The sequence below is a fragment of the Manacus vitellinus genome, unplaced genomic scaffold (genome assembly GCF_001715985.3).
Source record: "Manacus vitellinus isolate BGI_N305 unplaced genomic scaffold, ASM171598v3 scaffold_5_pilon, whole genome shotgun sequence".
Lineage (NCBI taxonomy): Eukaryota > Metazoa > Chordata > Aves > Passeriformes > Pipridae > Manacus > Manacus vitellinus.
In genome coordinates, this window is record NW_021940682.1 from 9,533,481 (window position 1) to 9,557,629 (window position 24,149).

At 46.8% G+C, this 24,149-nt stretch overlaps 1 protein-coding gene across 2 annotated transcripts in view; it reads right to left on the reverse strand.

The window, feature by feature from the left end:
• The window catches only part of CREB3L2 (cAMP responsive element binding protein 3 like 2), an 82,385-nt gene extending 59,302 nt beyond the window's left edge, over nucleotides 1–23,083 (reverse strand). The window contains exon 1 of one of the 2 annotated variants that reach the window (XM_018080502.3): nucleotides 22,963–23,083. The gene's annotated coding sequence lies outside the window, so the exon portion shown is untranslated. The remainder of the gene's footprint in view (nucleotides 1–22,962) is intronic. The other variant, XM_029963453.1, reaches the window with a different exon arrangement.
• Between the last annotated feature and the right edge of the window lie 1,066 nt (nucleotides 23,084–24,149).

Genomic DNA, 24,149 nt, shown 5'->3' on the forward strand with positions numbered 1-24,149 from the left:
GAGCAATAATCCCACCCTCTCCCCCATCCACCAGCAACTCCCCAGCAGAGTCCCTGCCGAGGCAGGGTTGGCAGAGATCCAGCCCACCCGGACACCGCGCCAGGAGCCTGCAGCTGCAGGAATGTCTAGGACCGGGCGCACGCAGCTTTTTTTAATTGCACGCTTCTGCTTCAGCCGTCTCAGGCTGCCCAGGCTGGGTACATTTTGGGGTTGGTTTCTTTTTTGTCTTTCTTATTTCTTTCCTGAGTTCTGCTTTCAAGTGGGTGGGGAAGAGGAGGGGCAAGGGGAGCAATTATAAGGCAGGCTGTTGTGATGGCATGCTCCTATGCCTATTCTTAGACTTTGAAGGGACACCCTCCAGACTAGATGACCACAATCTTATCTTACCCTCATTTTTGAGTAACAGTTGTTTTTTTTCAAACTCTGAGAAGTCATTTTTCTCTGTTGATAGTGGTGGAGAAAGCAGGGATCTCAGACGACACAAACCAGTGCGAACAAAACTGAAGGAACATATTTTAGAAAACCTTGACATGCCTGAAAACCCAGCATGCAGGAAGAAGTGTTATAATAATACCAAGCTATGAAATATACTTTGGCAAACTATCTTTAACAGCTCAAGAGGCTAAATGCTGCCCATATGCAGTGGATGAGAGCACATCTTGAAAACTGAGCAAGTCCTGGCAAAGTCACATGCAAACTACTTGGATATGCCAGCTCTATCATTAAAACTCAGACTGAGCACAACAAAGAGGCACGTTCCAACTGCAGTACTGAATTTGAAGCCATCACACCAGACTGCAAACGCAAAAGGAGTTCATAAACATGCAATCTCTTATAGCCTGACCTTACATCCTATCTGTTTCACCAAAAGATGCAGTTCAGCCATCGCAGCCTCTTTCCAGCACCCCACAGCATCAGTAGTCCACACAAAAGGGCATCCCAAGAAAATCCTAGTACTGCTGCGCCATTGGGCATTTTGAGATAAAAATATTTAACAGGCCTAACCTGCAGAGACATGTGCCTTCCTGTCAGAAACTGCTGGATTATTATTCATGTTCAACAGAAGTCACCATCCTTCCCAGAGGTCACTGTTCTCTCAGAGAGGGCAGCTTAACTCTGCATCTGCTGCTCCAACCCAAGTCCATGAAGATGGATTTGAGGTCCACTATTCAAGCTAACACAGATCACCCTGACAGAGCAGAACAAGGGAGCTGCTCCAGGTTCAGTTACACTAGGAGTTCTAAATGGGTCAGACAGGGCTCTAGCATTCCCAGCAGAGAACACCTAACCAATTGTTCGTTTCTTGCTTTCTCTCCTAAGGGTGAAACCTGCTTTATTTCTGACCTGTTTGGCCATCAGGACCAACCTCAGTTAAGAGGTCAGCTAGGTTCCACAACTTTGTAACAGCTGCTCAGCAGCAGCCCAAGCATCAAGACCTGCAAAACTGAAGTTCTCCCAGCAAATATGGGATTTCTTTTTTTTAAGCCACATCTCAGAACCACATTGTTTGCAGCAGCAGTCTGCCTCATAGACAATTTCTTTTTGGACTGTGCTGCATCCAAGTCTGCCTTTTAGTGTGGCACTCCCTCAAAGTTTGACCCCTCCAGCAATCCCTCATTATAAAGCCAATAAATGCAGAAGACACCAAAGAAGGTGTAGTTCTGCTTCATGGAAAGTGGCAGAAACACAGACAATGAGGTAAAACCCAGTCAGATCTGCATGGTTTGTTCTGCCTGAGAGCAGATGCTCAGCACATCTGCTTACAAGCCCATCACCTGCATGAGCACTGCTTCTGCACCAATAATGCTACCAGATGTGACCAGCTGCCACACACAGGGTTGCCCCTGTCTGCTCAGGCTTTGGTTCCCACCACGGTAAACCAACTAGTGAACCCTCTTAACAGGATCATCAAAAGGAGTTTCCCTCCAAGAGCAATAGTCAGATCAGTGGATGGAAACAACTTCACAGGACATATCCTTGCAGTTGCTGTCCCCTGCAAATCGCACAGAGCACTGCTCCCCTAAAGGTATTACAAATGACAGAATTTGTGATTTAATTGCAACAATCAGACCATTCTGGCTGAGTTCAGGTGCACAGAATGTCACTGAGGTGAAAAATGCACTTCCATTAAAAAAATAATAACCATATTCTTGCAGCAGATCTTTTCTGACAAGATGGGCAACTCTTCATTTTCTGTAATTATTCCACAAAACACAGTGAGGTATGTTAGCATTTACTTTCCAGATAAGGTAATGCAAGAAGTGACCTCCCCAAACTAAAGCAGCATTTGGCATTTAAAATGTAACAAGAACTGCAGTATTCCTGTAATGGGATATGCAAATCTATCTATCCCATGGGTATAAGTCTGGGAAACAGATATTTTGTCTTCAGCCCTAAGAAGAATCAAAACTGGTACAGAGAACAGGCAGCTCTAAGGGTTCCCCACAATAAATAAATTCTTCTTAAATTCATGGAATAAGCAATTTGAGCTCTGTCAAAGTCTTCACAAAACTTCTTTGTGTGAAGATGCACTTAGAGACCAATTTCACTGAATTATCATCCCATGATCATAGGAGGAGAAAAAAAGCAGATTGTCTTGGACACCTTATCCAAGTTTGCACTGCGTAGTTGTAGTATCTCCAGGGTGAACTGCTCTTCCCTAGAGAAGACTGTGGTTTGTGTGGCTCTCCATGTTTATGAGCTCATGGATTAGACTGAAATGTCTCAGGACATCTAGCGCGTCCTGTTCAGGACATACTGTCTCATAATGTTGCAACAACAAAATTTAAGTGCCTAGTAGGATTTTGCAGGCTAATTTCCACAACCCTGAGTTCCCTAATGGTTGGAGCTGTCAGAGTTACCATAAATCAGCATAATCAGTCCTGCAGGCTGTGTTGACAAGACTGCCACTGCAAGCACTGGGAGGGCGCTAGCAATGCTGCTTTCTCCAAAATGTGTGTGTGCACCTGTGTTAGGACACACACATATGACTATTCCAGCCTTCCTACTGAAGGGAACATATGCTTCTGGCATATGATGTTCCCAAATGCCATCAAAAAAGATTACACTAGGTGGCCAAGTACTTCATGATCGCTTACGATCGCCACGGACAGCCTCAAACTGAACAATCTATTCATTTCTGGGCTATCTGCCATCCATCAGGCACTAAGTACCTGACTTCATTTCTTACTACAGAAACAATCCAGACATGCTTAAGCAATTGGAAAATAAAATTCAGCTGATGTTCTTTTGGTAAGCAGTCCGACCACTGCAGTGCTTTTTTTCTGGTCTTCCACATATAGTTGTGACAACAGCAGTAAAATATTCGCTCCGCTGCCCTCCCGTAGCCAGCTGAGTCTGTAACCACCCACACCACAGATGTACTCAGAAGGTACAAATCCTTCCCTCCCTATTTACACAGCATGAAAAGCTCGGGATGCCACTTGCTGCAGCAGTGTTAGTGCTCCAGCCCTCGCACAAGACAGCAAACCCATGTCTCCTGTGTAAGGCAGTACCTATGCAATGTCTAGGGAACAGGATGAGTCACACAGATCCTTATCTTAGGCTCAGGAGCAGTGCACTTCCCACGTCGCTCAAGATCATTGTAGGATCAGGGCTGGCTGGAAATAATCCAAAACTCTAACAGGAATGATTTTATTTTAATAAATAGTTATCAAGTCCCATTTTAAGCACTGCATATACAGGAGTAGATTAAAAAATATTTCACACTTCCATGTTTTCTTCTTCACATATGCTTCCACCTAGCAAAATCCCATAATATTAATGGGCAAGATCTTCACCTTCCTTATGGTTATGCATAATGATAACTATGCAAAACATGCACCTTCTACTTAGAGCTTCCAAAATTTCTTTAGGCTATGTAAACTATAGTATTTAAAAACTATTTTGCTAATGTGCAAGTGCCACAATCAGATATGTTCTGCTTTGGACTGTACACTCCTATCCTTTTCCCAAATTACAGAAACTGTCTCCAAAATACTTCACACCCCTAACATAAACAATACAACAGTGGACAGATGAAGGTTTCTTGCCAAGGCTGAGTGCGCTCCTCCCCCTGGTGAAGAGGGAATCATTTGGATCTTCTGAGGTTTGCATCACTTTCTGGTAAAGGCACATTTTACCATCTTTTTTTTTCTTGCTTTCTTCAATCCACCTTACTCCTATAAACTCAGGTAGAATGTGAACCCAAGTGGCTGAGCCAGCTTGCACTACACTTTATCAGTCAGCCTTTGACCAAAGCAAGTAATGCAGACCTCCTAGAGGTGCCTCTGACCAGCAAGCCCAGCTTCCCAAAGTGGCATCGATACACACAACTGCATGATGTCTGCCAGAGGAAGATAAAAAAAGCACAGTTTGTAGATAAACATTCTACTACTAAGTCACAGGTTCATCACTCATATACTAGAAATATGGAATAAGAGGAATCCAGCCTCCTTTACTGATAACTCCCACTTCAAGTAGGATTACAGCCAATTTCTACTTTCTTAAACCTCTTCCTGGTCAGTACAACTAGTCTTTATTAAAGTTTTAAGCTTCAAGAGCTCCTTGCTATTTCCCCCCCCCCAAATTCAGACAAACTGACCGTTGTCCAATCCATACCCTGTCCCTCAGTCTGAACTCTCTGAAGAGCTCTCCAAAGCTTAATTTGTAAAGGGAAAAGATTGTCCTATTAAAATTTACCCAGCAGGAGCTGGCAGGTCTGGGTTAGGTACACAAAAATTTAACAATGAGAGCTCCACAAGACAACCAGCACCTACCAGCACAGTAGGGAGCAGAGGTGACAGCCTCCTACACTGCATGGTTTCTAGGGCAGGAGTTGGCTGAAAAACAACACATTTCTCAGCTGCTCTTCTACTTCTCTCTGCCCCTTCTCTGGACTCCCCCCAACAGATCCTATGGTTATATCCTTCCCCAATAAAATAATGGAGGCACTTTCCACTCCCCACAGTTATTATGCTTGTGCCCTTTCATATGAGCCTGTCCACCAGTTTGAGAGACTGTGCACTAGACTACAGTGGAGAAGACCTAAGTGGGGCAGAGCTGTTCCCCACATAAAGCTATAAAACAATGAAATTTTATAACCTTGTTTTCCCTCCTTGTCAAAGAGGGATGGAAAAACCCTCTCCTTCCTCACCACCTTATTTTCTTATTTGTTTTTAAAGGAACACCACCAGGACACAAAGACTATTTGCTAAAAAGAAGAATCTGAGAATTTAACACTGATCTTGAGTATTTAAATATACTGTTTGTCAGTACACTGACCATAAGGTCCTAAGGTTCCCTGTTCACTCCTTAAGTGGGGAACATCCCTGTTTGGCTTGGCTCAGCTTCCTGAAGTGCTACATTACTAACTGGAAACAGGCGGGTTTGCATGGAGCTTCCAAGAAGAAACTCAGAGGAGCAACACAACCCTGGCACCACCCCTCAAACCAAGTCAGGGAAGAACACAGGATGTTAAAGGAACCAGGTCTTTGCTGGGTCCCTGGCTAAGCTAACAATGTGCTGGTTACATTAATTGTGCCCTTGTACTTTAGAGAAATCCTTGACAATCTGCTTAGAGACAAAAAGAATATCATGACAGCTACTTCCTCCCAGCTGCTATGAGACACTGCACCAAGCTATGTGTAACCTCAGGGCTACTTCCATACCAGAACCCTCTCCCCTCCAAAGTCCAGAGCAAGAGATCAGCATCTGCATGGGTGCAACTTGTCAGGGGCAAAATCCACTCCAGTCCGAGATGTTTAAGTATCTGTGCTCAGTGCAAGAGGTCTGAAGCAAAACATCACACAGATAGATAGCCACAGTGCTACCTTAAAGCTCACAGACAGTGCAGCATCTGCTAGAGACCGAGCCTTTCAAAGAGCTGTTTCCCAGCACCAGTCCTGTGCAGCCAATTCTCTCTGGTACGTAGTGCAGAGCACTGAAGTCACACCCTGGTCTGTGCACAACTCATTACACTTCCTTAACCCATTTGCCTCCACACTTCTTCACACCCCTGCTTGGTCCAGATTTTCTTGGGCGTTTGCTCTCTCACTTCCTATCATCTCCACAGAACTTTGACTCACATTTTTCCCTGTTGCTAGACTAAACTGATGGAACACAGCCTGCCTGGCTCAAACACCAGACCTCTTGGTGGAGACCTACGTAGAAGTGTGAATTGAGAATTTTGGGACAGCTGCTGGAAAGCGCCTTAAAAGGGCTCAATTAAGAGAGGACATGTAATTCAAGAGAGATCCCCCCAAGGTCTTCTGGCAGTATTTTGAAAAGTCAAGGTCTTAAAAATCACTCCCTGTTCTCAGGACGGAGAGAGGAAGTAAAAAGATCTTTACACCTCACTTCTGCTTTTATTTCCATATTTTCTTGGCCATAATCCAAGTGTCCAGCTCTCCAGAGGCTGCTTCAGTGGTGAGTGCACAGACTGGAACAGCAGATCTGCCCCTCCATGTGGTTTCTGTATGGACACACCTGGTCCAAGTGCAGATCTGTTCCTAACCTGGGAGCCATGTGCTGCAGTGCCTCCTGTCATGGGCAGCTCACCTCTACTACACATGCCATGCAGAAATGAGATAAGGCAGCAATGCAAAGATAAACCTGCTGTGCGTCAGTCACAGGTGTGGGCTAAGCACACATCCAGCCCACAGGCACCCAGAGGGGATTAAGGTGTTGCATGTCTTGTACTATGGCTCTGCTGCCCCAGGTTACCTTCCCACAGCAGAATGACAAAGGCAGTCACAGGAGGAGTACTCTGCTCCACAAATTAACCAGTGCTGAAGGACTAGGGCTGCTCATTTATTCCATCCTCAGACAGGCACGGGTGGTGACTGCCAGGAGCACGTAGCTTCAGCCTCTCCTGGTAGAGCCTGACCAGCTTGACAGGAACATCAAGCTGAGGAGCTTCATTCCTAGCCAGACCTCCTCCAAGAGGCACTCAGTGCTGAGCAGCAGGTCAGGAAGGGGCCACTTCACAAGTGTAGCAGCACCACACACACCCCATCACATCACAGCCACGCTGGGAGCTTTATGCTGAAAGGAGAAGCAACACTGCTTTAAGAGAAGCTGGGCAATCTCCTGGTCATCACTGTGTTTCCAACACAGCTTTTGAACACTTTCAAACCACATCTGCTGCCCACACTATACTTGAACAAAATGTTTTTCCTCCCAGCATATTCCAAAGAGAAACCAAAATAGTACTACCACTGGAGAAGGTTATGCCATACCATGGAAGCAGTTTAATGCAATGCCTTCTGTCTGCCAGCTACAGAGATGCCAAGGAAGAGAAACTACTCACCCTTCCCAAATGCCTTGGGCACTCTCCTCCTCCTATCCCAACTTGCATGTCAAAATTAAACACAAGGCCCCTCTAAACTATGAGGAGACTGACCCTGCATCACATACAGTCTGTTAGGCTTGTTAAAATGCTGCAAACGTTCTGGATAAGCATTAATAAAGTAAGGTCTGCCACAGGCAATGGATTTTAAGCTTCCTCCAGCTGATGGTGTAGAAAAGTACAGAGGCAGAAGGAAAAGAACAATCTTCCATTGCTAAAAACTGAGGTAAAGGTTGGTACCATCGGTACAACTGGAATCCTAACAGCTTCCACTAATTATACCTTTCAGATGAAAGCTACAAACTTTGCTTTTTTTGTCTGTATATTCATTCCCTCTTCTCACACATTCAGTCTGCTAGTTTTTCCTCAGACCTCACCATAACTGCTTTGCTTTCTTCTTTTCCTCTGCCTTCTTTCACTTGTCAGGGTTGAAGACCCCGAACAATCTGACACCAATCAGGTGTATTTTAGCCAGTCTATCCCAGACAGAGGCACAGGGAACACAAGGCCATCTTTGATGCTCAATTCCAAGAGAGAATATACATAAAGGTGACCTTGTATTTTGAGACTAATGCCTTTTTCTACCAGAAATCTTATCCTTTCCCACATGATTTGTACATTTTCCCCTTTTATATGTGCCTAGAGGTGTCATCATAAACAGCAGTTCAAAAATAGCTTGAAGTGATTAAAGCATTTATTTAAACTTAACTGAAATCAACAGTTTAGGAGAATGACCAAATGCTGGGATGCATTTGGGCAGATTAAAAAGAGTCACAGAGTGCTCTGTATGTTCTGCCTTAAAGTATCCAGAGAGTTAACAGGCCCAGCAATAAAGTTTTATAGCATTTCAAGCTACAAAGGACTACAAAACCTTCTTAATCTTCCACATGTCCTAATCCACTATGTTTCCATGAGGTACCCTTTTACAAGATCTGATAATTTGTCCTTTGTTGAAATATAACAGCCAGAAGAGAACAGGGGTGTGCTGCCAAGATTGAGAAATGAGCATTTTTCCTAACTCAAATATATTTTTAGCTTTTTTTTTTTTTAATGCTTTCCAAATCCTGGTTTCCAATATGCATTCACCTCTCCCATAGGTAGGCACATTTTTTTTTCCCTAGTCACATAACTTTGCTTCTGGATCACAGATAAAAACCCTGAGAAGCCTCCTGTATGGTACCTTTTTGCAAAAGCCAACAAATCTATCCTCTGACACCAAAGGTCCATTAGCAACTATTTTGAGTCAACTCTTTAATTTCATACATTTTGTGGTACAATTTTTTAATCAATACAATGAAATAAATAGCCAATTATTTGCAAAGTGTCTCCTTTTACTTTCAATTTACTTTTTTTCCTCAAAGAATGAAATCAGGTTTGTCTGACTATATCTGCTTTCCATTAAATCCTACCGACCAGGGTTAAACTGTATCTGTATTCTTCCAGTCTGTAACTATGGAATCCTACAAGATTCCATGTATTTTGTACAGGTTTGGTACCAGGACCTCCAGTGCATAGTTTTTACTTTCTCCTCTTTACTCTATCAATTTAATATTTTCAGACATTTTCTCATGATGTCATGACCCAACAAAAATCAATGTCAACAAGACAAACTTCTCCTCTGGGACCTTTCAGCCCATCTGGACTTCCAGTTATCCAGGTTTTTTGGTTCCAAGAAGTTTGGTAACCTGATTACTGACAGTGGTTAATTTTCATCTGACACCATTAGAAAAAAGTCCCCTTTCTACCCTTACACTTGTCAGCATTGTTTTTTCCCCTTGGATATTCTTTGCTGATCATCATCTGCTTCTCTCTACTTCACACTGATTCTTTTTTACCTTTCTCTAACCATTACTACAGGCAAAAAGAGAAAAGGTACTTCCAGAGGACACTAGCAGTTTAAAAAAGGAATAGCATAATGATATCTTAAGATTCATAATTCCCTTCATGATAATTTTAATCCAAGCACAAAGCTCTGAAAGGATCTTGCTGTGAGTACAATGATATTCATTATCTGCGTGTTACGAGAATCACAGCTGAAAACAGTTTTCACAGGCACTATTCTGGTGCTCTTACTGAAAATTACATCACATACAGCATATGAAACTGAGAAAGATGCCTCAGTAATAGCAATGTGAGCTTAACATAAAGTATTCTGATCAAGCCACTTCCACATCCTCTCCCAAACACCTGTCCACCTTCAAAACAATACACATTGAATGTTTGTAAACATTTCTCATAAAGCTGCTACTTCAACCCCTTACTTTTGCTGCTGTTCTTGGAATTCTCACAGATTAGCCTCTGGCACTGAAGAGCCCATGGCCAATCTGTGACATCCTGACACCTGCAAGCCCCTGGTTTTCAAGCATCCCTCCAAACTGTACTTTTCAACACCTTAATCACCACACTGGAGCAGCACCGTTAATTGGCCACCCCCAGTCACAACCCTGACTTCATATGACACACAGACTTTACAGCTTTCTGCACTGAATAACTTCTTCAATAGTGCCTTCCCTCATTCTCCAGCAATGCAAATGTCTGTAGATTCTCATTTCTTCCTTGCATTTCCAAGTTCCTTTTTCCCCTCCAATACCTGCAAATTTTAAACAAAATCAAATGTTCCCTGTAGCTCCAGTGCCTCCATCCCAGCTACCATATCACATAATGTCCCTCTTAAACACTGAAGTCACATCTTAAAACCAAGTAGGATTTTTTTCCCATCTCCAGCTAATCTTGCCAGCAAGCTGTCTCAAGCAAAGTACTTAGGAAAGGCTTGTCTGTATGCCTCTCTTCTATATCTTCTTCATTAAAGAATCAGCCAGCTTGGAAAGGACCTCTGAGATCATCAAGTCCAACCCTTGATCAACTACAGCCGTGGTTACCAGACCATGGCACTAAGTGTCATATCCAGTCTCATCTTAAAAAGCTCCAGGGATGGAGAATCCACCACTTCCCTGGGCAGCCCATTCCAATGCCTGATTACCCTCTCTGTAAAGAATTTCTTCCTGATTATCTAACGTAAACCTCCCCTGGCAGAGCTTAAGACCATGCCCTCTTGTCTTACTGATAGTTGCCTGGGAGAAGAGACCAACCCCCACCTGGCTACAACCTCCTGTCAGGGAGTTGTAAAGAGTGATGAGGTCTCCCCTGAGCCTCCTCTTCTCCAGGCTGAACAACCCCAGCTCCCTCAGCCTTTCCTCATAAGACTTGTGCTCGAGTCTCTTCACCAGCCTCGTTGCTCTCCTCTGGACCTGCTCCAGCACCTCAATGTCCTTCCTGAACTGAGGGGCCCAGAACTGGACACAGCACTCCAGGTGTGGCCTCACCAGTGCTGAGTACAGGGGAAGAATCACGTTCCTGGTTCCTGCGGCCACACTGTTCCTGATCAGACAGGATGGCATTTTGGCCTTACTTTGCGCACCTGGGACACTGCTGGCTTATGTTCAGCTTCCTGTCAATGGCCGCGACAACTCCAAGATCCCTTCTGCCTGGCTGATCTGCCAACGCTCTGTGCCCAGCCTGTAGCGCTGCATGGGGTTGTTGTGGCCAAAGTGCAGGACCCGTCACTTGGCCTTGTTGAACCTCATCCCACTAGAATCAGCCCAACTCTCCAGCCTGTCCAGGTCCTTCTGAAGAGCCCTCCTGCCTTCCAGCTGATTGACACTCCCCCCCAGCTTGGTGTCATCTGCAAATTTGCTGATGGTGGACTCAATACCCTCATCTAAATCATCAATAAAGACATTAAACAGAACTGGGCCCAACACCGATCCCAGGGGGACACCACTAGTGACTGGCCACCAACTGGATGCAGCCCCGTTCACCACCACTCCCTGGGCCCGGCCCTCCAGCCAGTTCCTAACCCAGCACAGAGTGCCCCTGTCCAAGCCATGGGCTGCAGCTTTTCCAGGAGTATGCTGGGGGAGATGGTGTCAAAGGCTTTGCTGAAGTCCAGGTAGACACATCCACAGCCTTCCCCTCATCCATCAGGCGGGTCACCTGATCATAAAAGGAAGATCAAGGTTGCTCAGACAGGACCTGCCCTTCCTAAACCCGTGCTGGCCGGGTCTGATCCCTTGTCCATCCTGTAGGTGCTGTGTGATTGCACTTAGGATGATCTGTTCCATAACCTTGCCACTGAGGTCAGGCTAACAGGCCTGTAGTTTCCTGGGTCCTCCTTCTGGCCCTTTTTGTGGATGGGCGTGACATTTGCCAACTTCCAATCATCTGGGACCTCCCCTGTGAGCCAGGACTGTTGGTAGATGATGGAGGGAGGCTTGGCGAGTTCTTCCGCCAGCTCCCTCATCACCCTAGGATGGATCCCATCTGGTCCTACAGACCTGTGAGGATCCAGGTGGCTCAGCAGGTTGCTAACTGTTTCCTCCTGGATTACAACAGGGGGGCTATTCAGCTTCTTATCTCTGTCTACAAGCTCCAGAAGCCAGCTGTCCTAAGGACAATCCGTCTTACTGTTGAAAACTGAGGTAAAGAAGGTGTTAAATACCTCAGCCTTTTCCTCATCTTTGATAACTATATTCCTGCCCTTGTCCAGTAAAGAATGAAGGTTTTCCTTGTCCCTCCTTTTGCTATTGATGTATCCGTAGAAAATGAAACACCTTTAATTTTTTTTGGAAAAGTAACCGAGACGTTTAATGCACAGTTTTCAAGGCTGGTGACACTTTTTTTTGTTGATTTTCATCTTGCAGACATGTTTGTAGTTCAGGAAAAAACCCAGCAACATAAATTAAGTTCAGCCTTCCCCTGTAGTTTTGCAACATATTTCTAACAACTCAACAAACAAGCAACTGCAACAGGGAAACATTCCCAAGTCCCAGAGCAGACTCTCGGCAGCGCTTTACTGACAGGAATTCAGCTGAAATTTTGCTCTGAATAGGTACAGCCAAATGAGAAGTCACAAGTCACCCTGGGCAAGTACAAAAGTAAGACTTTTCCTTCTCTTTCAGTCCTTCTTGTAAGCAACAACATCCACTAAAAGCCACGAGGAGCAAACCAGCTGAACAGAAAAAAGAACTTCAAAAACACTAAGGCTCAAGGAGGAGACAAATTTTGCAGTCAGAAAGCTCATGCCTTAAAAATAGTGCCAAAGCTCATTCCTGCCGTGCCTGTTTCCTGCAGGGAGTCACGCCTGAGCGCTGCCTTCCAGCTGCCGGCGGGGCCAGCCGGCTGAGCACCCCGAGGGCAGGGCTGTGGAGCAGCACCTCGCACATCTGGAGCCCTCCTGCAGCTGCCTCCTGTGGTACCTGTGGGCAGAGCAGCCTCCCAGCGAGTCTCGGCTTCGGCTCCTTCAGGAGCGCTGGGAAGGAAGGGGGGCAGGCAGATATGCAGGTCTGGAGAGGCAGGAGGGAAATTCTTCCCGATAAGAGCATGGGCAGATGGCCACAGGCAGCCAAAATGGACTTCCTGAGTGCCCTCAGTCCCTGTAGTATTTCACCAAGGAGCACATAAGGCATTAGAGCCATATGTAGGCAGTGTCAGTTTGGTTGTCTCTTCTCTTTCTAAAAAAACCCCTCTGCTTTATGCCCATTTTCTGAAAAACACATCTGACCAGCCCGCAGCAAACACCACAGCAGCCCCAGCCCTGAGTCACACACACAGCTGTGCAGAGGGGACGGCAGAGAGGAGGAGGGGAAGGGAGCTGCGGCACTGAGGAGCTCGAGCAAGACATATCATCAGTGCTGATGACTGGGCCAGTTACACCCATGATGAGAAAGACAGATGTTCTGCAGAAAGCCAGCCACTGCCTCATATTAGGAGGTATGAAAGCTGAGAGTTTAGATGTCACATTTTCCCTTAGTCTTCATCCTTTGCAGGCCAGGACAGATCCCAGAAAGCCAGGTATCTGGCTGTAAGAAATAATGCAGTCAGTTTTAAGTTTTTAGTCTTGGTTTCTCCTGAAGATCTCGTCCTGCCTGTAATATCACAAGCCTTCCAAGTCAACAGTGGCATTGCTGCTTTTGCTGCAAGAAAAGCTGGAGGAGCAGAACAGTTCTTTGCTGCTCTTGAGTTTTGGTTCTACATACACACAAATCTCCGCTGTGGGTATACAGGAGCTCCATAAATGAGAATACATGTGTCTCCAGATAACCCACACAAAATCAAAACACTGCAAGCAGATTCCTGAAGCCAACAGAAGAACTGATAGAAGACCAGGGAAAAGGCAGCCTTGGGATAAGCATTCTCTTGTGCACAAAATTTGCTGCAGAACTGCAGGGGTGAAGGAACAGAGATCTGCTCAGTATTCAGGGCTTGGAGTTTGGGGGATTTTTCTTGGCTGTTTTTCAGGTTTTAGGTCTACAAAACCTCCCCCATGCTAGTCACACAAGCTACTACACAGGGTGGTCTCTTCTCACACCTACAGCTTCAGGGTTAGCCACAAAAAGGAAATAAAACAGGTCCTTATAGGTATGAAACTGCATAGACAAAAAGCCTTGAAGCAAACCAGACTGCTGCCTAGCAATGCTGTATCTAGATCTGAGCAGGGTAGTGCCTCAGGTCCAGGACTGCTGTGAAAGGAACCACAGCATAGCTCCAGCTGGAAAAGGGCTCAGGTGGTCTCTATGCCAGCCTCCTGTCCAAACAGGATCAGCACTAACTGAGACCAGCTTACTCAGGACTTTATCCAGTCAAGTCTTAAAAACCTCCAAGGAAGGAGATGTTGCAGTCTCCCTGGGCAGCTCTCTCTCCAGTGCTCAGCTATCCTCACAGTGAAGCCCTTTTTCCTTACCACTCTGAACCTCTCTCACTTCCACTGTTGGCCATTTTCTCTCACCCTCCTGTCATGCACTGGTGTAAACTCTTTTTTCATTCTTTTGTACACAACTTCATATCAGAGCATCCAAACTTTGGAGAAAGAAAATTGAGCAGGGTACTCCAAATGCCAGCAATTAATTGAAAGATGCTTTCTTTCCTTTGCAAGCCACCACGTGCTTCAAAGAATTTTGCCACAGCTGAAGACGCTGCTTACACCCAAAATCAGGGGCAGCACTCAACATCTTTGGTGCAGAACAAGAGCCAATGGCCTTCCCCCTCTCTACTGGACATCAGCACATCTCATCCAAGGAAGCACACTCCTTACCTCTGCAGGCAACCTCAACTGCAGTAAGAGCTGGGAGACAAGTGCTCCACAGTGTCACCAAACTGCCAGGGCTTGTCCCAGCAGAGCTGCAGGACAGGAGTAAGCCCAGCATGTTCAGCTCCAAGCAAGCCACCAAAGTGTCTCAGGAATATTGCTCTTTGCCCCTACACTACGGGGGAGAAGCCTCCACCAACACCAACTCACTTCTGTTCTGCATCTCTGCTCAGGACACACCTGATTTCACAAGGAAGGAGGCCAAAAGCTCCCTAAGACTCCTGCCCAAAGCTCCCTAAGAGGTTATCAGAGCAGCCAGGTCTCTATTTCTCACCCCATATGACTAACAGATTGCATGAAAGGACAAAGCCAGCCCCAGCGCAGCTGCAGAGGAATGTTTTTCTTTGGCAGAGAGGAAAGAGATGAAGTGAGCGTCACATTTTTCCATTAAATTTTTGCCTGTCACCACAGCAGAGCCAGATCACATACAGAAGATTGAAAGCCAGTTAGTAGCAGATGGCAAAAAAAAAAAAGTAGTAGTTTCCAAGACACAGTGAAGGCACAGAGAGGTCACTGGCACTATTCAGCTACACATTTGGAGAGATGGCAGCTATGGAGACTGCTCTAGTAATTCAGGTCTATCCCATTTAACTGGACTTTATTTTCTCACATTGCCTTCTCCATTTCCCAACTCACCCTCAAAAGAGGGAATGCTCTTTATTTGATAGAGCATTTGTACACTTCCTGCACACATTTAGCACTGACACAACTCCATTCAGTGATTTTCTTTTCTGCAGTTGAGAGCTACGTTTGGCAGCTCACAGACAGAGAGAATGACAGGCCCTGCTAGGAACAGCTCAGCATCTCAGACTGGAGACAGCAAGTGCAATGCCCACCCTGGCTCTGCATTGTTAAACCCCACCATTCTTGACCTGTCTTTTGTACTGCCTATTACTCACTTCGGTGGAGTGGAAGAGTAATGTACTTGCCAGCAAAATTGTGGCCCTAAGCCAGGCTTATTTCTTGCATACCATTTCTTTCACTTTCATGTAAGATAAACAATTTAGCATCCAAGACAGGGCCCACTTTTCAACAGCACTCAACATCGTGGAGGGGTAGTGGTACCATCCACCAATTCAACACTGGTGCTTCTTTGAACATCAGGTCTGTCCATTCCTCTGTTACATACCCACACTCTGTTATCAAACAACCTTTTTCCTATTGATCCTTGAACAACTCCCTCCTCCGGGCAATCCCCTTTCTTTCCAGTGACATCCAAATAATAGTCTACTGGTATCAAATACACACATGCACACATCAGGATTACATCTAAGCACAAGCCACACAGCTACTCTGACTATTCCCACTGCACATTCCTTTAGCTCAAAATGCAGTTCCACCACCACTTCCCAAGTCAAACATTCCTACCTGCCCCCTCATGTCAGCAGCAGTACCCGGGCTGCCTACAGGGTAAGCTGTGTCAGGGAACTGATACCCCTGAAAGCTAATTTCTGACAAAAAAATAGTCACTTTACACCTGGCTGAGTTCCCAGCCAGCTGCCACAACAGCCTGCGGTTACATCCAGGTGCAGAACTGCACTGTCAGGTCTTGTCACCCAGAAAAAAAACACAGCCAAAGGGCATCCAGACAGTCTCCATGATTCAGAGAGAGATGAATAGGGAGCAACAGCATGAAAGAATGTGCCCTCCTGAAAACACAGAAGAAGAGCTCTGTGGTGAGAGTGCCCCTCAGGGACCCACCAGGAACCTATCTCCCTCGGAAAAAAGCAAGCTGCTCTAGGGAATTGTAGGAGTTCGAGGGAAGACCCTGTAAACCCAGGGTAGGCAGCCAACACAGCCTATGACAAATGCCACTGAGCCAGGTTAAACACCTTGACTGTCTATTGATAATTGCTAAAGTCTCACCCACAAAACATTCCTTCTCCAAAAGGGAGACAAACAGCCCAAGACAGAGGAAACAGAGGATGGATGGTTAAATCAAGTATTACAAAGTGACTGGAAAACAACCTCTGGGAATGCAGGAAGGCATACAGACAGCAATAAGGACAGCAGAGCCTGATGATAACCGACATTTGGATACAGCACAGAAAAGCAGCATCTATCTGCAAGTATAAAGTCAGCAAGAAAAGCTGCCCCATCAGAGGCAGGGGGCTACTCCCAAAGCACCACATCTTCACTTTCAAAGCAACAACCACATGCCTTAGAGTTGCCTTGTCAACTGAGGGACCAAGAGAAAACAAGCCCACAGTGGCACAGACCGCACAGCTCTTTGGAGGGAGGAGTAGCCAGCCAGGCATGGCACGAGCTGGGTGCCTCAGTCCTTGCTCACAGTCCCGGGCTGGTCTGCAGCCCCTGCACAAGCAGGACCATGGCAGACACACTGAGCAGGAACTAATCCATGAGACAGACATCCCCCTGCTCCTGCTGTAACAGAGCTGAGCACACTCCCTCTGGCTTAGCTCTGAAAAAAAAAAAAAAGCCTATTAAGGGAAGCTTACAAGCTCCCCAAGACAAGGGGCACTGTCCTGTGTCACCACAGCATGGTACTGCTGCACACAGTGGCTCCTAAGGCACTGAAGCACTTTTATTCTGCAGTGGGTACTTCCCTCTCACACCTGTCAGACAGCCCAGACATAAAGTGGATTTGCTGGGCAGTGGTACAGGTGAGAGCCACACAGCAAAATGCAGGGACAAGCTAAGAGACAGTCAGAGCTGGTGGCACATTGCTCAAAGGCCTCCTTGTTTTATTTTATATTTATTTTTATTTTATTTGTCACAGCTGGCATGAAGATGATCTGATCTCACAGTGTGCAAGCAAAAGCATGAAGGCAGACTTGCAGAGGAGTAGAAATAAGACACAAATGAACTGTGCATCAGTGAGCAAGAGGGACACAAAAAGATCAAATCAAACTGCATATCCCTGCCTAGGATCTGCAGCTAGTCAGACCAGCCTCCTCTACAGACACAGATGATGCTAAAAAGTGAGACTCCTTTAATGAAAAACTAGTCCCCATCCCAGGATAGGCAAAACTTACTTAGCCCCAGATATGAAAGACCTCGAAGAAGGGATTCTTCACATCACAAAGTCCTGCAAAGAGCACAGGCTCCCACCCTCCCTGTAGATAAGTTCAACAGCTCCAGACACAGGAAAACCCTGTCTGGTAACACCATAAGTGAAATTCCTTTGCTCCTGCTATCGTGCACAACCTGCTCCATGTGTAATGACTGGCTTTCCAAAGGAAACATTTACAGAGAACACTGCAGATCAGTCACGTCCACTAGGAAAAAGAATAAATAGTTAGGTCTGTGCATTAAATGCTGGCTCAATCTTATCTACCATGCTTCAAAGTCAGTCCCAGGACAGACTAACATTTTTTCCAGCTCCTGTCCTCACTGCAGATGAAGCACTTCAATATACAGTTACAGCCAGTCCAAATGAAAACAGCCAGCAACTCAATACCTCTATTTTTCTAATTTTAACTGTCAGAAAACAGGAGGGTAAAGTTTCAAAGTCTCCTACTTGTGTTTATCTCAGCTTTTAGAGGAATTGTAGATCAGTTAGAGCCATTACAAGTACCTGACATGTACACTGGCAACCTGGAATGACTTTCTTATTTAAATTTGGGAAGATAGCAAGGGTGGGGGGGATGGCTTTCAGTGCAAGGCACTGAGTACAACTAATTCTTCTGTTCATCAATTGTGATGCTGATAATTTTTTTTAATATGGACAGTCAATGACAAAATTTAACACTACTGCTTCGTACATGGCACGTGTACAACTATTTGAAAGTCTCACTTTCTCATTTTCCCTCTTTACTGGAGGATTTTGGCAAAATCCTTTCAAGTACTGACTGCACAAATATTTCACCTAAAGTCAGCTGTCCTGTCCTCCGTATGCAGGTGTACAGAGAAGAAAGAACAAGAGATTTCAGCTTTATGATTAGTAGGCAACAGACCAAACCCTGCTTTCAAATAAATGAAGTAGCTCTCTCCCTTACCAAAACGAAATGAAAACTGGATACAACTATATTGACACCAGATTTTACAGAGGGCTACATGCAGCCACCACAAAATAAGATACAGCCAGCTCCACATCTACACATGCTGTGGTTACCCAACTTTTAATTAAATACACACAGACCGTAAAAATCAAGCGCTGTCATCCATTTAAATTAACAGCTGCCACTGCCCTACACCGAAAACTACAGGCAATCCCTGGCAGCTCGTTCAGAGGCAGTTTTTCTGCAGAAGTCATTAGAAACACGAAGTAAAGGCAACCATCGTTTTTGTGGCCGAGGAAATGAGTCACTGGGCAAGCTCCTGGTGAGGTTCAGAGGCTTCTTATGGGGAGGAAAAAAGGCCAGCCCAAAGTTTCCTGAGCTCATCTTACATGATGATAACAACTCTGACGATTAACCTTCATGGGCAGCTCGCTTTGGTTTTGCTTTTGCAGGGAGACTTGGTAGCTGAGGCCCAGAAAGCCTCCTCCACTCATCCCAACCTGCACTACACCCATATTCCAGGGCTAAGCTGCCCACAGCATCACCAACAACATGGCAACAGCCTCACTGAGTTCAAACACTGCTCAGACAACGGCTTCAGCAATATAATATTTCAGTAACTTCAATTTTTTCATATGAGTTTCAGGTTCAATAGTCAGCTCTTTAAAGAATAAACAATTTGGGCTACTCAGCATTTAAAGCATCTTCCAGTTAACCACTCATCAAGACACTCAGGACATGACATCTAGGAATTTAGTCCTAAATATTTAAGCCAGCTGTTGTCCCCACATATGTGGAGGGCAGTGGCAGTTCTGCATCTGCCATGCCAAGATCACAGCCATGCTCCTGTTCGGCTGCATTTTGTTACCATCTGGAAGCAGCGGCCAATGTGTTAAAATAACCATGAAAAAGGGGGGGCAGGGAGGGAGGAAAAGACTGCATCCTCAGTATTAAATAAGGAAGTTTTAAATGTCAAGGGCTCCTAAGAACCATCTGCCTTTCATCCTCCATCCAGGAATGGGACAGGTAGTTGGCATGTCACAGCGTGTTTGTCACACTTATCCATCTGCACCAGATCTGGCACTTGTCACTGAAGATGCCATCCCAGCTGGGCCATGTCCAACCACAAATCAACTCCAATGGAGACCCATGGCCACAAGTAGAGCTCTCCCAGTTCAAGCCTGCCTGCGTGTTATGGAAAGTAAAGGTGGTAGCAAGAAGCCAAAGAGTTCACCTGGCCATGCTTCTGCTCCCCTTGGGCAGTGGCAGGCATTGTGCTTCCTTTCTGCTTGGTCACCAGGAAAATGAAAAAGCACATCGTAATAATAATAGTAATAATAATAATGCCTTACACTATGCCTGTGTACAGCGTTACCAACATACAATCACAACAAGCTACAGCGCATAGGAAGATTAGATAATGTGAACACGTGACACGTGCCATGAACACAACTCTGGGAAACCTTTCAGCCTTTTCTTGGATGGGAAACTAAGCCACTCTGGAAAAATAAATGCTCTAAAGCTATCTGGCATCCAGGTGAGTACTATAAACTATGAGGACTTTAATGAGCCACCTCAAGGACTGCTGCCTGCCAACAGCAGAGCTGAGCTCCTCAAGGTCCCACCTTCTCCAGGCACAGCCGATGACATCACTGACAGTACCAGAGGAGTGAGGGAATGGCTCCTCACACAGCTTCAGGCACTGGTGAAATCATCAGCTCTTAAAGAGAAATGTAAATCCCCAGGAGGTTGGATTTCAGCCCTGGTAATTAAGGCAGGCTGGAAAAGTTTAAAATAGAGGTCAAGTTTTTCAGTGCATGCGTACTTTCACACTTGTCTGCCAGCGTCAAATCAACCAGAGCCAGGAATAGCCTTTATGGTTGTAAGAAAGTTAAATTTTAACTTAAAATACACAAAAGGCAGTTGGCACAGAATTCTCACCCTCACCAGTCTGCACACACAGGTCTGACTGTGGAACAACACTGATCCTTCTTTCTACTTGTGAGCTCTCCCCTCAGTCAACATGATCATCATCTTATCCCTCCTCCTTGCCAGTCCAGCTCACACTCTTAGGGCTTTTGACTGACTCAGACACCTTTCCTTAGCCCACACCGAAGTTCCCTTGGATGCAGATTTGCACATCCAGCTAAGAGACATCCCAGGAGTGGGCAAAGACCATAGGATTCCACAGGGCATGTGTTCCACAGCCATGAGGATGACAGCACAGGTAGTGGGCACTCCTGTACAGGGAGCATAGGAGGGTCTCCTCCATCACCACAGTCTTTTCAGAAATACCCTGCAGTAAGTTTACAAACACAGCAGAGTCAGCTGGGTCAAACCAGTCCTCCCAGATGGAAAGCATAAGCCAGGAGAAGAACAGATGTTTCATCTAGAGAGCCTGTTTGTTTACTTTGGTTTTTTCAAATGATTTTATGAAGTTTTGGCTGGAGGTAAATAGAGATCTTGTGTTTCGTGATATCAAGCACAGTATTTTCCTCCACATGGCAGGGCACACTTCACAAAAGAAGTTGTTCAACAGGCAAAAGTGTGGGTTTTGTTTTTTTCCTCTAGAGAATGTGAATTTCATAAAACTTTTTTCTCCTTAAAGATCATAATATCTCACTACACCTACTTAATAGCCTTTAGTTGGATTGTTTTTGCTGAAACTTTTTTTAGATTAATTTCAAAAACAACCAAAAAGAGAAATTGATCTCACACTTTTTATGTGACTTCAAGAGAGTCTCTAAAGAAGTCTTAAACTCCAAAAAAACAATCAAAGACAACCACACAAATCAATGGCAGTGCTACTCCAAATAAAGGTGGTCACAGCCCAAAATTTTGTAGACCCAGCTACACACTGTCCCTTGCAAAACACTCATCATCATAGCACTTGAAGCTGAAAATCCCCAATAAAACCTGAAAACAGCAAAGGGAAAAGCATCACACTTCCATCCACCAGATAGCCAGAACATTTTCTTTGTCAAGACATGCTTAAACTCAAGTCTCAAGTTCCTTGAAACAGGGCACAAAATACACATATCCATGTCACCACAGCCACAAGTCCTATACCAAGCATAAAGTCTCCTTCAGGGCATTAATTAAAGAAGAAAACAATAAATAAGAAGACTAAAGTTAAGAGTGACGAGTCCATTCCCGTCACAAAGATCCAAACAAAGCAGAAGGAAGTATGCCACCACAACCATAAATCTGAAGAGGAACACTCTCCAAAGAGCCTCCCATTTCATTCACAACATTCCTCTTGATAATGAAAAAACTCAAGGAAACAATTGTTCAGTGGAAGAGCTTTCCATTTTTAAGTGTTCCAGCTGCCTCTTTAAAAAACCCCAAGCCACCGTAACATACAATTCCTTTTCCCCGGATCTACCAGAAGATACACATTGCGCAAGAAAGCCCAAGAACTCTCAGAGAAAAAGCAGCCAAACAACGTTTAAAGACAGTCAAGCGTGCAGCAGGCTTGCTTCCTGCTGAAATGAGGCTTGGAGCTTGTGACGGACGTGATCCCGGATCAGTAAGGCTATCGCATACCACACACAACAAACAAGATTTTCCTTGTTTGCCTTACAAGACTAACACCAAGGTCTCCGCAGGGCGCCCATCGTGCAATGGGATCACCGCTGTTCCCACGAGAAGGGCTTGGTCCCTCTCCGCGGGATTGGATTTGCACATCGCTCTCTTCGGCGCAAGGAAGAAGCGCAGAGCACACACCAGCACCTGCCAAGCGCCGTTCCTTGGGCGCTGCCATGATCCAGTCGCCACCACCATGTTCCTCTGGGGCTCCATCCGTGCACGTGCTCGACGGCCACGCCAAGCTTGGCTGGCTCGTGCTTCACACAAACAGTGGGCTGGAAGAGTCTTCCACGCTGCTGTCCCAAACTGCTCCGGCTCACTTCCACTTAGGATTCACACCCACACAGCGTTATAAAGGTTTATAACGTTATAAAAGTGTATCACTTGCGAAACACCTCCCAGATAATCAGAGAAACCACAGGGCAGAGATAACAAGACTCATTTCCTCGGGACTGTCCTAAATATACATTTTGCGCAAGTCAAAACATGGGGATTCCAGCCAAAAAAAAAAAACAAACACAAAAAAACAAACATCAAAACTTCTGTCACTTCCTTCCTGCCCTGGAGGAGCGGGACGGTGCCGGGAGAGTCTCGCCTTAGAAAAGAAGACGCGTCCCGCGGCTCCAGAGGGGTGCCCGGGAGAAGCGGCGGCGCCGCGGGGGCAGAGGGAGCCCTGGCTGCCGGGAGCCCCCGAGGGGAGGAGCTGGGACACCCCGGGACGGAGGGGACCCCACCGCCTGCCCGGGGCCCCTCGGCCCGGGGGCACCAGCGCCGGAGGGGCGGCGGTCACGGCGAGGGACCCCGGGGAGCACCTGTTGGCCAAAAGCGCTTCCCCCGGCCGGGACCCGCCCCACGGCCCCAAGACGCGGTCGACCACGGGGCGTCCCAGCCATCCCACCCCCGTCCCCGCCGCTCCTCACGTGTGGCTCAGCAGCGTGTCGGGGTCGGCGGGCTCGCACAGCTCGCTCAGCTTGCGGTCCCAGTGCAGCAGCGGCGCTGCTCCCCGCCGCTCTCGCACACCTCCATGCGGCCGCGGACACTCCTGCCGGCCGGGCAGTCAGTCGGTCTCGTTCGGTCTGTCCGTCCGTCCGCCGCCCCGCCGCCCGCCCCCGCCGCCGCTGCCCGGGCCGCGAGCCGCCGCTCGCCCCCCGCTCGGCCGGGACTGGCGCGGGCGGGTCCACCCCCGCCGGCCGCGCCCCCGCCCGGACACGCCCCCGCCGCCCCGCCCGCCAATCGGGCGGAGCAGCGCGGCCGGTCCGCGGCCGCGGCCAATGGTTGCGAGGACCGCGAGCGGCTCCAGCTGTGGAATGTGGGCGTGCCCCGCGCGGCCAATGGCGAGGCGGGACGGCGGAGTGACGGGCGCGGTCAACCAATGGGCAGCGACAAGGACTGCGCCGGGCCTGGAGGCGGGGTCGTGGCGCTGCCCGGGATCCTGGCCTGGGATGGGACGGGACGGATCGGATCCCCCGCACGGGCCCCGGGCCGCAGGCAGCGCTGGAGAAGTTACGGTCTGCAACCACCCGCCGCCTGCGCTGTCGGTCCAGCGAGAAAGGAGGCAGCAAGAGCACAGAGCTCACCTGTTTACTGAAGACACCTCAGAACGCACCTGGTGAAAACTAGGAGTTTTACAAGGAGCTGCGCTTCCCAGCTCTTGGCGCCTGCCTGAGATCCTTCCCAGGGCGCTCATCCCCGGGCAGTAAAAATAATCCCAGTGACGGGAAATTCTGGTATTTTAAGACTCGCTTTCCTGCCAAGCTGAGGTAACAATGACACTTCATTGTTCTTCAAAAATGGAAGATGCCAAATATTTACAATTCCAAAAAACTGAGAGTTCCTCCATGCTTCTCTGCAGCTCCTGGAGCAGCTCAGGGCAGTCTGCTGTGGGTCAGGTCAACCATAATTGGCATTTCCACATTGCATTGTGCAGGAACCATACCTGGATTTTCTGGTGCATTCTCTCTCTCCTAGACCTCCTTTTAGGCTTCCCCTCTTGTGCCAGGCCACTTCCATTCCCCCACAGAGCAAGCACTTGTGATCACTGCAGCACAAGTGATCCAGTCCTCCCTAAGGAGAGCACAGACTTTCCCCGCTGAGGAAAACAGAGTCA